The sequence below is a fragment of the Salminus brasiliensis genome, chromosome 24 (assembly GCF_030463535.1).
Source record: "Salminus brasiliensis chromosome 24, fSalBra1.hap2, whole genome shotgun sequence".
NCBI classification, from domain to species: domain Eukaryota; kingdom Metazoa; phylum Chordata; class Actinopteri; order Characiformes; family Bryconidae; genus Salminus; species Salminus brasiliensis.
Genome location: NC_132901.1, coordinates 12,617,459 through 12,633,234, shown reverse-complemented (window position 1 = coordinate 12,633,234; position 15,776 = coordinate 12,617,459).

The following is a 15,776-nucleotide window of genomic DNA, read 5'->3' as shown; positions in this document are numbered from 1 at the left end:
GTTCTGTACTTTAACTCACTGCATCAGGAGAAGAATAGTAGAGAAGCATTGTGTCAAGGGAAGCCCTCTCGGTGCAGGAGAGGAGACGAGAGGGCTTCCCTTGACACAATGCTTCTCCTGTATTTAATGACTCTACGCTGACAGAGAGAAAGCATAACCTTTCAAAGAGGAGAGTATTTGGAGCAGCATGCTACACTTACAAACATGACAGATAGAAGCTAGAGTCAAAATGTGAAAGGGAGTCTTTGTAGGAACAACAAGAACAGTCCATCATACCTAGTCTACTATCCAGACACAGGGAAAGTGCTTAAACACAGGCTTGTGAAACTTCATACAAAGTGTGTTAAAGAACAGCAAACCCAGACTGACCAGTCAATGGCAGCTGATGATCCCAAGGGGAGAGGGGTGTGTACCCCCCATTCCAACAGTGTTGATCAGACTCCAGAAGAGGTTCAAGAGTCTTAAACTGATGCTCAAAATGGTGCTGAAACAGAGGGAGACACAGTACACACTTTTCAAAGAGAGATAGGAAAGCACCTCAGTACTTACTGACTGGGTGTCAGATATTGAAGATCAGACACTGACCAAATTAATTTTAATACAAGCAGAAAAATGACAGAATAAATGATTATTAAAACAGAAAAACTATGTAAAATTCACTAACGTCAGGAACTCGCTGCGTCAGGAGGAGAACAGTAGAGCCAAGGAAAGTCGCCTTGCGAAGTCTAGGACAGGGCATCTGGAAAACAGGAGACAGTGGTGTTACTCTTTGGGCTCGATACTTTTAAGTGGTTTTCAGTAGAATCTCCATCAATGAGAACACTGCCCTGAGGGGTTTCCTTGAGGGATGAAGCAGATGAAAGCTGAGGACCTCAAACTGGTTGGAAGAGATGAAAATCAGCTGTGGTGGTGACGCTTCATTTTAAGCGGTCACGTTTCAAGCGTGTGAATTCCCCGGTCCCACTGTAGAGTTAAATATAAACAGACACGAGAGATTACATAAAAACTAACGTTCAATTAAAAGAACACACACAGGCAGACATCACTGTATGGTGCTCCGGTTTCAGTTTGGACAAAGCTTATAGAAACACAAGTGACTCAGGCAATGGAGGTAAAGCTGAGAAGCCTCGACTCATCTCCCAGAAGCTCCGACAAAAGATTGAAATTTAGCGTTGTACGACATTAAGAAGTCAAGGGAAAGTTTTCAGAAGATCATTCATTTGGATCTACAGTCAAAAACTCCTCACTGGTTCGTATAATGGCTAAAAATCTCAGACAATTTCCATACAAGGGAAGAAACAGGCCTAGCAGATCAACCTCACCATCTAAGCTAACAGACATGGAGGGATGAAGAGATTCTCTGTGCTTTGAAAACGGACATCTCCGAGCTTCTCTGGTCAGAACTCAAGTCCACACTTGCTGAAGAGTTCGAAGGCATAGAAGCAAAACCGCAGAAGTAGTGAATAACAGAACTCTGCTCCGCTCCGACTTTCAAGCACTGTATAATAATAAGAAAAGGAAAAATAATGTACAGTTATGAAGTAGGAGTGTGAGTAGGTGCTGGACATATGCTCATGTTAAAGTGTTCATGTTAAAGTCCATTCTGAGTAGTGGGACAGGCGTGATACCAACACGCAGGAACTGAGACCAAAAAAGGGCAACTCCAGGCAGGCAGCTCAGGACATGAGGGGAGAGAGAGAAAAAGATGAAGATTAGAACAAGCTTTACGTTTAGTGAGAGACCTGTAGCAGAAATAGTTACAGACACAACCACAATAATAGTAATCAGAGCAGGACAGAACACAGAACTGGAGAGTTCTCTGAAAGCTGGTGTAAAGAGAGAAGTTTTTCATCTAGATTTAAAGACTGAGAGTGTGTCTGATTCCCGGATATTAACAGGGAGCTTGTTCCAAAGTTGGGGGCTTTATAAAAGAACGCTCTTCCTCCTGCACTGGTTTTTCTAATACGTGGGACTGATGATAGGCCAGCATCTTGCGAGCGGAGTGTACGTGGAGGGCTGTAAGGTGTAAGAATTCCTCCAGATACTGTGGGGTCAGACCATTGAGAGATTCATATGTTAGAAGTATTTTATAATCTGTACTGAATTTAACAGGTAACCAGTGTAAGAATGAAAGAACTGGACTAATATGATCAGATTAAAAAAATGACACATTTACTCTGACCCCTCTCCCAGAAGCTGAGCATGCAGTGAGGGGAAGGTGGGCCTAAGATTAAAAACTGTAGATGGAGCAGAAACGTTATCTAGATGAAAATGGCTTTACACTGAAATCAGGAGGATAACACTGATAATCTGGGTTGATGATCATTTACCAGTTTTCCTACACTTAGGATGGAGGCAGCAGCAACACAATCCCTGAATATCATTAAGAGTAGTAGTATTGAATGATGGTGTAGCAAAAGAATTTAGATCAATTCTAATAAGATTTTTAAAGCAGATTTTCTGAAGCTCCAGACAGACAGTCTCAATACTGCAGGGTTTGTCTGAGATACTGATATTCCTGTTTAAAACAAGCAGAAAAAATTATTATTAAATTCAGTTAATAATGTAAATTATTACCTGCCCACTATCCAGCTGCCTAATCTAGGGTCCTGTCTTTTTCCGAGTGGTGTCCAGAAGTGTGTGGCAGTGCTCCTTAAGGGCCTCACTGCATCATGTAGAGAAAAGTGGAGAAAGTTGGCAATGTCCAGGACTCCTGAAGGGGGAAAAGAAAAAAAAAAAAAAAAAAAAAAAACATTTTAAAGAAAAAGGTGAAGTTGAAGAACTGATAACCTCACACTAGTAAATTTAGATGAAAAGCAGCTGTGGTGATGGAGGAGCCCTCTGCTTTTCCAGGCCACGCCGACGGCCCCAGGCCCTTTCTGGTGCAGGAGCGGAGACAACAACCCTCTGTGTCCGCCATGCCGGTAGTGCTGGATTTAAGATGGCCATCGTTGGAGGAGTCACGAACAGACTCCAGCCTCGTCTTCCGTTAGAGTTTGGACTGCCTCTACAACAGCAGCAGTCAAGCTTGATGACCTCCTTGCAGAGCGTCTGGAGATCTCGCTCCTCCGCGGTCACCAAGTTACTCCAGAGTAAACACAGACAAACGCAAACAACGGTCAGTGAAAGAGTACTGTACAGCAAAACAGGGAGCAGAGAGCACAAGCATCACAACAACCGTCTCAGATGAAGACAGCTGATATTAAAGACTATAAAGTAGGGACTCAACTGTTCGTGTCGAATCAGTTTTAAAAGCAGAGCCGCTTTGTGTAGGATAGAATTACTGCGTTTATATATCAATTATTTTAGCCATTCAACATGGTCACAGGTAGACATAGGACATTGAGCATGGTAAGGCCCATCAGCTGTTTTGCTTGCTGGGGGGGATAAATATATCTCTATATATAGTAGATACCTTTATGCTTAATAAAGCGCTACTAATCATAACTAACTATGTATTAATGTCACGTGTATAGTCTGAACTCTGGGTATTATAAACCCCCTTGTCTTAGAACCTTCAAAATGCCTAATTTGAACAGCCCTGGAAAACATTTATTTCCAAAACCTTGCTTTAGAACCTTTGAATTTTCTAAAAAAAAAAATAATAATAAAATAAGTGCAGATCCCTTTACAAAATTCTCTAGGTTGAACAGTAATGAATAATTAAATGTCCTAAAAATTTAATTTGTAATAAATTTGGATCCCTGAAAAATTTAAACAACCCTGAGAATAAAAATATTTCAAGACAATATCTTAGAATCTTTCTAGAATCTTAGAATTTAAAACAAATCTGAATCCTGACATATTCCCAGTTCAGACAACTGAGAGACTGAAATGATCTTAAGGCAATGCTTTGGACATCTTCATCCTTTGAGTTCGGATCACTGCAACAAGTCAGTGGCCTAAAAAGAATGTGAATATTAAAATATCAAAAGGGATCCAGGTTAAAGTAACCTGAAGGTCTAAGAATACGGCGTCCCGTCTCCTCCTGTTTATTCTAAGTAAGGTAAGTGGTCTAATTAATTTACTTACAGTCACCTCGGGTACAGAGTCTCAGAGTCAGTAGAGCGCCTGAATTGACTCAGAATCACTCATTGGGATGACGGCGGCCGCCTCTGTCGGTTTCTGATCCTGTCTCTGAAAACTCTGGACCCAGAGGAATATTGGGATCTCAGTAGAACCTCCAAAACTGTGGTAGTGGGATTTGCTTCTCCGCGCTATAAGAATCAACTCGATCAGTCAGTCTTAGGAATGTAGACAAACACTTTAATTCTGCAGTAAACGTAACGCTGGTGGAAGACTTCAGAACTGAGTCTGACCAAAAAAGAAATAACAAAAAAAAAAGAAAAAAATATTGCCGTACAGATTAGAAGAGCCTCTTCACTAAATGAATGATCTATATACAGCCTGATTAACAACATCGTTCACTCCCTCTACCATTGATGAGGCCTTTTGATCTTGGAGAGAAAAAGGAGGAAACGTCTTAAAGGATCTGTTTATTGATTAAAGGTTTGAATCTTTTGAACTCAGAACTGAATTTAATCTTCAAGATCATTTTTTCAGGTATTTGCAGCTACGTAGCTGTGTCTACAAACTTCCTCGTCATTAGATACAGTTCTGAACGTCAACCCACAGATAAAAAATGTAACTGGCACCATATCTGTTACTGAACTCCTTTCATAGGAAACCCTTACAAGTATTAAAGCAGCAGTAGGTGCAGGATCCATCTGTCAATCAAAATTCAGACGGGTCTGGACATGTACTGGCTTAAGCATGTTGGAGGTTTGGAGTCAAACTGTTTGAGGCTGTGGACAGGTGTCTTTTATACAGATAACGAGGTCAAACGGGTGCCAAATTACAGACCTCTCATCTCTCTAAATAGGAGAACTTGCACAGTCAGTGGCTGACTAAATACTTTTTTTGCCCCACTGTATATTTTATGTAAATTTTTCCCCGTTGTATACGCACACACAAATATATTTATCCATCAGCCCAAACTCAATGCAAAACTGATTGTACTCAGAAAGATGGAAGAACTTAAATTTAATATGATTTTTAAAGCAGATTTTCCAATGTTACAATTACAAACCATGACAGTCTCAATACTGCAGGATTTGTCTGAGATACTATGAGTGACACTGATATATTACTTTTTAATACAAGCAGAAAATGGACAGAATAAATGGGTGGAATCAAGTAAATCATGTAAATCACTTACCTGCCAACTATGCAGTTCACTAACCTGACAGTGTGACTGGGAAGAGCCAGTCCGTCCTGGCCTGGCACCTTTTTGATGTTCCCAGAGAGAATGATGGACCCCAGACGGCTCAGGTGAAGCTCACCTCTGTGTTAGAGGACCGGACGCAGCCAAAAGCTCTCCCAGTTCCCTATATAGTCAGCACAGACGGACCTGTCACGCAGCGGAGCGAGAAGAGCTGAGGAAACGGCTTGTTCACTCATCTGTAAGTGGTCAGGGGGTAGAAGACGATGATAATGGTGTCTGGCTTTTTCCAAACAGTGTCCAGAAGCGTACGGCAGTGCTTCTTCAGGGACACGCTGCAGCAGGCGGGGAATAGTGGAGGCTGAAGCCTGGAGTTCTGGTCATTAGAAATATGACAGCGTTATGGGTGAATGATGAATAAGTGAGGAAGAATTGAGGACAGGCTGAAGAATAAAGACTCTGAAATAAACAGAAAACAATTCAGAAAGGTTCCAGGTCTATATCCTAGTGCTACTAAATTACTTCATTCAAAGAGAGATGGGTATAGGCTCAACAGGCAGAAGAAACAAAGCTGCTAATTACCACTCAAGGCTTCTAGCAGGACACCAGCTTTAACCTGCCTCTGACCGTTTCCACAGGTTAAACTATGGGGTTTTAGCGCCCCCACAAGGACGAAAAGAGGAACAGCAACAGCCTCTGAGCAGTAGTTCAATAAACACCAGGACGTTGAGTAAGAACACAAATTTAGCACATATCCACAGAATTACACCATCCATACTAACCTAAAACAGCTCAGTAGTGTGAAACATGTGAAGAAATAACAGAAACCATGAAGATTCAGTAATACATAGATAAACACTGAAGCTACATTGCTAAGGAGAAAGCTAGCATAGCAACAGATCTAAGCCATTCCCAAACTAAATAAACAGCAGCTTACTTTGTGTCTCAGACTCTAAATTAAAGGCACCCACAGCCACACAGCTTGAGCAGTTTCTAAAGGTCAATCTTCCAGAGGAGCTACAGAGCTCGGTCACACCGGCTCATTCACCCTGCACACTGCTGCAAGACCACGCTGCTGCTTTACAGCGGAGGCTCTGAAGCTTCGTGAATATTAAATAAGGGTACTGATTTAAGGAGCTTTTGGACAGATCCAGGGTTGGAGATCCACATAGACATTTACTGAGGATTACTCAGATGCAGGCTGTGAACTTCCTGAAAACTAAAGGTGGAACAGTTAAAGCTACTGAGTGATGTATGGACAATTCGTCTCCATATGGATCAGTAAAATGTATTTGTTCACATAATGGTTCAGAGTTCACAGCAACAGATTTACAGTCATTGCTCTGTAAGCAGTGGATAAGGCGTGAGACCTCAGCAGCTATATATATGTATTAAAATGACTCTACGCTGACAGAGAGAAAGCATAATCTTTCAAAGAGGAGAGTATTTGGAGCAGCATGCTACACTTACCAACATGACAGATAGAAGCTAGAGTCAAAATGTGAAAGGGAGTCTTTGTAGGTACGACAAGAACAGTCCATCATACCTAGTCTACTATCAAGACACAGGGAAAGTGCTTAAACACAGGCTTGTGAAATTTCATACAGAGTGTGTTAAAATACAGCAAACCCAGACTGACCAGTCAATGGCAGCTGATGATCCCAAGGGGAGAGGGGTGTGTACCCCCCATTCCAACAGTGTTGATCAGACTCCAGAAGAGGTTCAAGAGTCTTAAACTGATGCTCAAAATGGTGCTCAAACAGAGGGAGACACAGTAAACACTTTTCAAAGAGAGATAGGAAAGCACCTCAGTACTTACTCAGATCAGACACTGACTCACATCCACACTTGCTGAAGAGTTCGAAGGCATAGAAGCAAAACCGCAGAAATAGTGAATATCATAACTCTGCTCCGCTCCGACTTTCAAGCACTGAATAATAATAAGAAAAGGAAAAATAACGTACAGTTATGAAGTAGGGGTGTGAGTAGGTGCTGGACATTTGCTCAGTGTTTATGTTAAAGTCCATGCTGAGTAGTGGGACAGGCCTGATACCAAGACGCAGGAACTGAACCAAAAAAGGGCAACTCCAGGCAGGCAGCTCAGGACATGAGGGGAGAGAGAGAAAAAGATGAAGATTAGAACAAGCTTTACGTTTAGTGAGAGACCTGTAGCAGAAATAGTTACAGACACAACCACAATCACAGTAATAAAAAGCCTGTAATCAGAGCAGGACAGAACAGTGGTGAACTGTAATCAGAGCAGGACAGAACACAGAACTGGAGAGTTCTCTGAAAGCTGGTGTAAAGAGAGAAGTTGTTCATCTAGATTTAAAGACTGAGAGTGTGTCTGATTCCCGGATATTAACAGGGAGCTTGTTCCAAAGTTGGGGGCTTTATAAAAGAACGCTCTTCCTCCTGCACTGGTTTTTCTAATACGTGGGACTGATAATAGGCCAGCATCTTGCGAGCAGAGTGTACGTGGAGGGCTGTAAGGTGTAAGAAGTTCCTCCAGATAATGTGGGGTCAGACCATTGAGAGATTCATATGTTAGAAGTATTTTATAATCTGTACTGAATTTAATAGGTAACCAGTGTAAGAATGAAAGAACTGGACTAATATGATCAGATTAAAAAAACGACACATTTACTCTGACCCCTCTCCCAGAAGCTGAGCATGCAGCGAGGGGAAGGTGGGCCTAAGATTAAAAACTGTAGATGGAGCAGAAACGTTATCTAGATGAAAATGGCTTTACACTGAAATCAGGAGGATAACACTGATAATCTGGGTTGATGATCATTTACCAGTTTTCCTACACTTAGGATGGAGGCAGCAGCAACACAATCCCTGAATATCATTAAGAGTAGCAGTATTGAATGATGGTGTAGCAAAAGAATTTATATCAATTCTAATAAGATTTTTAAAGCAGATTTTCTGAAGCTCCAGTTATAAACCATGTGGAGGACAGACGGTCTCCATACTGCAGGGTCTGTCTGAGACACTATGAGGGACACTGATTTAATACTCTTTAAAACAAGCAGAGAAATGACAGAATAAATGATGATTAAATCCAGTAAATCATGTAAATCACTCACCTGCCCACTGTCCAGCTCACTAACCTGAGCACCGGACCCAGACCGGACCGGGTGGAGCTCAGCTCTGTGGTAGAGGACCGGACACAGCCGAAAGCTCTCCCAGTTCTCTACAGAGTCAGCGTGGACGGACCTGTCCCGCAGCAGCAGTGGAGCGAGAGGAGCTGGGGAAGCGGCTCGCTCACTCGTCGGTAGGTGGGCAGGGGGCTGAAGACGATGATCCTCTCGTCTGGGTTTTTCCGAAGCGGCAGGGCTCCTTCTGGACCTCCGCGTCGGGCCGAGAATAGCGCCAAGGGAAGCCGCCCGGCGACGCCCAGCACACGGGCAGCTGGAGAACAGGAGACCGTGGTTCCTCTTTGGGCTCCGAGCTCCTCGACTTTTCCAGGCCAGACTGACGCCCCCAGCCCCTCTCCGGTGCGGGAGAGGAGACGACGACCCTCCGTGAGACAGAGAGCTGTACAGCAGCACAGGGAGCAGAGAGCTCCAGGCCCACAGCAGCTGTCTCAGAGGAAGGAGACAGAGCTGAGAGTAAAGCTGGAAAGGAGGGCCGGTCGCTCGACGCTCTGTGAAGAATCACGGCTCGAGCTTCTAAAGCAGAACCGCGTCCAAACACGCGCTCAAACACACCGGAGATCACGTGATCGCCGGAAGTGACGCTTCGTTACGCAATCACGTTTCAAGTCGCGTCAGTTCCCCGAGCGCAACGAGCTAGCATTGTGAAGCTAGCAACACTTGACCAGAGTAGCGAACAAAATTCTGTCAAAATAAAAGTCCCTCCTAAACCTGATTAAAAATATTTTTGAGTCTCTAAATTAAAAATGATAAACTAGTTTAAGAAAACAGAGTGTTTACAACAATTTAAAAGCTTATTAAAAGTAACTCAAATTAATAACTGTAAATAATAACAGATATAAAGGAGAAATTGTTCTATACTTAGAGTTGCTGGGATTAGTTTTTTCTTTCTCTGGCACTTTATTAATATAATCTTAATCAGGAAACATATATCTTTAATAACAGTGCCATTATGAAGGGAAATATACAGCTTTAGACACTGGCACACAATGACAAAGTGAAAACAGAATTTTAGAAATTTCTGCAAATTTATTAAAATAAAAAGAAAAACTAAAATGTTGCATTGACAGAAGTATTCAGACCCTTTACTTGGTACTTAGTTGAAGCACCTTTGGCAGTGATTACAGCCTCCAGTCTTCTTGGGTATGATGCCACAAGGTTTGCTCACCTGGATTCGGGGATTTTCGGCCTTTCTTCTCTGCAGATCCTCTCCGTAAGGTTGGATGGGGACGTCGGTGGACAGCAATTCTCAGGGCTCTCCAGAGATTTTTGATAGGGTGTAAAGCAGGGCTCTGGTTGGACACTCAGGAGCATTCACAGAGTCGTCTCTAAGCCATTCCTGTGTTGTCTTGAGTCATTGTCTTGTGGGAAGGTGAACCTTTGCCCCGTCTGAGGTCCTGAGTGCTCTGGATCAGGTTTTCATTAAGAATATATCTGTACTCCATTCAGCTTTCCCTCAACCCTGACCCAGTCTCCCTGTCCCAGACCCTGAAAAATACCCCCACAGCCTGAAGCTCCACTGAAAGAATGGTGTTGGGCAGGTGATGAGCAGGACCTGGTTTCCACCAGACATGACTCTTAGAACTGAGGCCAAAAAGTTCAATCTTGGTTGCATCAGACCAGAGAAGCTTGTTTCTTATAGTCTGAGGGTCATTTAGGGGCTCTCCTGTATCTGGCCACTCTGCCATAAAGCCCAGATTGGTGGAGTGCTGCAGTGATGGTTGAGCTTCTGGAAGTTTCTGTAAACAGGATCTTTTTGAACCAGAGTGACCATTTGGGTTCTTGGTCACCTCTCTTACCAAGGCCCTTCTCCCCTGATTACTTATTCTGGTGGGGAGGTCAGCGCTAGGAAGAGTGCTGGTTATTCCAAACCTCTTCTTTTAAGAGTTGTGTGATAATTATTCAAGCTTATTTAACTTTAAATATATAATCTACTGAGAATGAGGCCACAGTGTGGGAGTTCACTTCATTTTACAGTATTGGACTCAAAAGAGGAAAAGACACAGATCAGAATTCATTTGAAGGATTAACTCAAAATATTTTATGTACACAAATAAAATTTTCACCAAATAACTCCTCACATTTCTTCAATCTTTTTTAAACAAGGACAGAAATGGTCATGTTGAGCCTCCTCTCGTCGAGCTCTGGCAGCTTCCTCCCTCAGAAACTCCAGCACCTCTGCAGAGTCAGTACGCCTCCTCCTTTTGGCTGCTGGAGTTCCTGAGGGGGGACAGGAGGCACTCCTGCTGCTGGAGGGGACTGACTGGCTCACAGGGTCAGACTTGGCACAGGAGGGCGCGTCATCTTCCCCTTTGTAGGCCCCCTCTGTGTCTGAGCCTTTATTTGTTGAGGCCACATCAGCTGGTGGTGCTGGCAGTGGAGCACCTGTGATCCTCCTGAAGGTTTGCCTCCCAGGATGGCATGCACTGCCCCAAACCAGCCCCATGTGGCTGCTGTGGCCTCACCCTGCTCAGTGCCCATCCCTGTAGAGGGACTTCTTAGCTCCTAAAAGACGTACATGTGATGGGACAATGTCCCTATTAGCTGCTTTATGAGGGGTTCAGTTTCCTCATCTGTCCCCAAGTACAAATATCTAATAATAACGTGTTAGAAATATTTGTATAATATTAATTATTAGAAAATGAATAAAGCTGAACTGAGCAGACAGAACTTGCGGTTGTGAACTGAATAAAGATCATTTCAGCTCAGTTCCAGTAAATAAGTCAGGAGTAAAGAAGCAGGGGAGCGAGTCATTTTCCATAGTGAATTACTTCTGCTCCACTTTATGAAAATAAACTGAAATAAAATAGAAATGTAGAAACTGTGTGAATCTGCTGGACTTTCATTTAAAAAGACAAAACATGCAGTAGTTTCTCTCTGAAGGTCAGGTGTTGTTTCCAAACCGACTAAAGAGAATAAAAGTGCTTGATAAAGCTCCTCCGTATTGGAGGGTTTTTAACTGGAGACGATGTGAAATGAGCTCTAATAAAACACTGAAGTATTTCTGTTTATTTCTGTTCAACAGATGTTCAGTCTACATGCAGATTAAACAGGGGGATTTTTACATCATCAAATATGATCAAACGTGGCTATTTTATTTACGAGGAGAACAAAGCAGTTACACACTCAGATGAAATACATGTAATTAAATGTAGATAAAATGACATTCAGTGAACAGAAGAAACACAGGCAGACATCACTGTATGGAGCTCCCGTTTCAGTCTGGACGAAGCTGATGAACACAAGTGAATCAGGCGATGGAGGTGTAGTGTTTTATTAGAACAGCAGGTGGCGCAGGAGAGCTGAGAAGCTGAGAAGCGGTTTGACCTCAACTGTGTTAAAAAGCCTGAAAGGGAGTTTTTACACTGTTTTACACTGTTTTTACACTGTAACCGCACACACACACACACACACACACACACACACACACACACACACACACACACACAAACTCTCCATATAAAATGCTAAAACTAACATTTTTAAGAAGCTGCTTCACGACTAAACATGGGATCAACATCCAAACTCCAAATGTTGACATCATGATAATTTATCTTCAGACCTAGAAAAGATACAATTATACAGATGAAGAAGATGATGATGAAGATGATGATGATGATGATGATGGTGATGATAGTGATGATAATGATGGTGATAATGATGATGATGGTGATGATGATGATGATGATGGTGATGATAGTGATAATGATGATGGTGATGATGATGGTGATGATGATGGTGATAACGGTGATGATGATGATGATGGTGATGATGATGATGAAGATGATGATGGTGGTGATGATGATGATGATGAAGATGATGATGATGATGATGGTGATGATAGTGATAATAATGATGGTGATAATGATGATGATGGTGATGATGATGATGATGATGATGATGGTGATGATAGTGATAATGATGATGGTGATGATGATGGTGATGATGATAACGGTGATGATGATGATGATGATGATGGTGACGATGATGATGATGGTGATGATGGTGAGGGTGATGGTGGTGATGATGTTGATGATAGTGATAATAATGATGCTGATAATGATGATGATGGTGATCATGATTATGATGATGATGGTGATCGTGATGATGATGATGGTGATGATAGTGATAATGATGATGGTGATAACGGTGATGATGGTGATGGTGAGGATGATGGTGGTGATGATGATGATGGTGATGATGGTGATGATGATGATGATGATGGTGATGATGATGATGATGGTGATGATGATGATGATGATGATGATGGTGATGATGATGATGATGGTGAGGATGAGGATGATCATGGTGAGGATGATGGTGATGATGATGATGGTGGTGGTGATGGTGATGATGATGGTGGTGGTGATGGTGATGATGATGATGATGATGATGATGGAGCATCACTGGCTAACGTTGGGGTCATTTGACGGCTGAATGTTGATGAATAAAAGCCGCTCCTCTTTCCCCTGAGTCAGGCGCTCTGCCTCTGCTCGGACTGCTTCCAGATGAAGAGTCTCCTCCTTGTTCGGACTCACAAAGTCTCTGAGCTTTCATTAGTGTCTGAAAGTGTAACAGAGAGACAGGACATCGTGTCTTCTGTCCCTCCACAGTCCACAGTGTCTCCGTCCACAGCTGTGTCTAAAATGGAGAAGAGTTGGACCTACGAGTCTAATGTAACCCTGTGAAGAAGAAAGGTGAACTGCAGGAAAGTCAAAGTCTGGACCACTGTGTAGAAGACGCTGGTAGATCTGCTGCCCCAGACTTTCCAGCCCCCCCTCAAAGCCTTCAGCAGGAGAACTGATGAGAGCCCCCCACCTTTACCTGAATCCCCCAACAGCTGGGAGTCATTTCTCCTCCACGATGAGACGCTGGATCTTTCTGAACCGCTCAGAGTTAAAGACCAACCCAGTGAACGAAGAACCACAGTAGAGCTTAAAAACAGGCCTGAGAACAGTCCGTCAGTCGAGGACATTTTCTGAAGGTCTGTGGAAAACGTCCTGAAGCCTTTCTGTCTGTCAGTGTTTTCTTTTACTCACATCTGAAGCTTTATTTCATCCAATACAAAAGAGATCAAATGTTCAAATATGAATGATGTGCTGATCTGGGTTCACTGCTACATTAAATGTGGATTGTTCATAAAATAAATAACTTGTTAAACTCCACAGAATAAACTACGACATATTCTGGACTTATTTTCTAAATTAAATTAAATATGCTAATGAAGTCGTGGATGTACAGTTTCATACGGGTCTCTTCAGCATGTCTGTGTGTTTTATGGGATATGAAAAGCATGTGCGTGTGATATTGTAATGTTAATAATGAACTCTGGAGATTTTAGTAGTGAATAATCCCTCATCGTCGCTCCAGCTTCACCCAGAAGAAGCTGCAGCTCAGTCCCCGCTAACGCCCCTTCCAGCCTGTCCGTCTCCTGCAGGGAGGCTCCCAGCACAGCCGCTCCGATACAGCCAGGTCACTTCATGTTAGCCAGCTGCTTTAAGCAGATATTTCACCATATATGAGACCATAAAGCTACAGCGAATATTTGAAATATGAGTATTATCGTTAGGTGTGTGTCTGTGCTGCAGCTGTACGACTGTAGGAGCTAACCTGCTAGCGCTAGCTCCGTTAAGACCTGCTGGCCACAGGGAACAGGGGGGTGAGGATGTGTGTGGGTGGTCGGGTGGTCGGGTGGTGATGTACGGAGTTCACTTAGAAACTTCTCTAAAAACTTTTAGGAACGTTTCTAAAAGAAAGGACTAACTTTTATTTAGTGCTTCATCCAACAACACAGGCTTTCTGCCCTGAGCTGTTTGAGCTGCTCCTGCTGTGTGAAGATCAGCTGGAGTGAAGAGCTGAGCTGAGCTGCATTAGCCATGTCTCACTAAACTTCACCTCCAGATTTGATCAGTTCTTATTAAAGTGTGAAGAAGCTGAATTTAAAACCTCCAGCCTCACATTTCTGTCTTTGAAATGAAGTAAGGATTGTTGTACAGTGTGTGAAAGGAGCTCTCCTCCTAAACTAAGTTGGAGCAGCGAGAATGAAGGTAAGACAGGTAAGACACGAATGTATATCTGTGGTCATCTAAAATGTTGTGTTATTGGTGAAGCGGATCACAAAACTTTTGGATTGGATGATTTTTTCGAATCATCAAAAAGGTAAAAGGGAGACAACTTTGAAAGTGTAGTCATTTTTGTTCAGAATTTCATTTAATTTATTAATTACACAAACAATACAGATATTTCAGGCTTTTTTATACTTTTGATCATTATGGCTTATGCTTATGCTTCTATCTACTGACAAGCTTTATGGAGATACACATTTCTTTTCCCAGCAGGTTTTAGCTGACCATGATATCGCTGTACTTGATTAGTCAACTCTCCAGACCTGTTGAGAGGAAGATGAGAAACCCCGACCCAGCAGTACAGACAAACTGAAGGCTACTATCAAAGCAACCTTCAGTAGCATCACAGCAGCGCCACAAGCTGATTGCCTTCATGCCACGCCTCACTGATGCTGTAATTTGTGGGATATTCATAAATATTTATGAGCTATAAGCCATTCTGAGCAAAAGTAATAACACAAAAAGGCTTGAAGTACATCACTTTACAAGTCATGAATATAAAATGACAGTATAACTTAAATGAAGAAAAAAGAAACTGTTCCATGCTGTTGTTCTATTCTTAGATGTACTCAAGAATTTCTGAATGAACCACTTTTCCACGTCTGTGGTGTGTATGTGTGTAATATTTTGTGGGGCTGTGGCTGCAGATGGATCTTTTTGAAGACCCTGACCAAAGAAAAGACCTTCTTCCTGTCCCACCAGAGAAACTCAGAAGTTGCAGCAAGGCCAGAGCAGTAACTTCAGCACCTTGCGCCATTATTAAGTATTAAGTATTAAATCGATTTTGCATTATATATTCTAACGTGAGGGTAATCATGAAACCATGTGTTATTCCTGTCTAATTCAGGAAGTACTCCAGCCGCATGTGTGGAGGATAATCTTAAGCTCAGGTATGTGTACAGTAATAGCTCATGAGAAAGGAGATATGATATATGGTATTTTTAATGTTTCATAATGTTTCATAAATACAAGACTGCCATTGTTCATGATCAGGAAGATTCTGAGCAGGTATGCTTATCAACCTCAGAGTGTATATGGGCCTCCAGTCAGTCTTCAGTTGATGGTATGAGGTGTTGATGTAGTTAATTTGCATGTTTCTTTCTCTTTCTTTCTACCTATGCTGTAGGAAGTGATCCCACACGAGACTATAAAACCGGAGCCATTTCCACTGTGTACAGCAAGTATGTTGATTATCTCCGTTTATACCAACCAGCCACTTAATGAATTACCTTGTCTCTACATGCATTGTCCATATAATGAGCAGAAGCG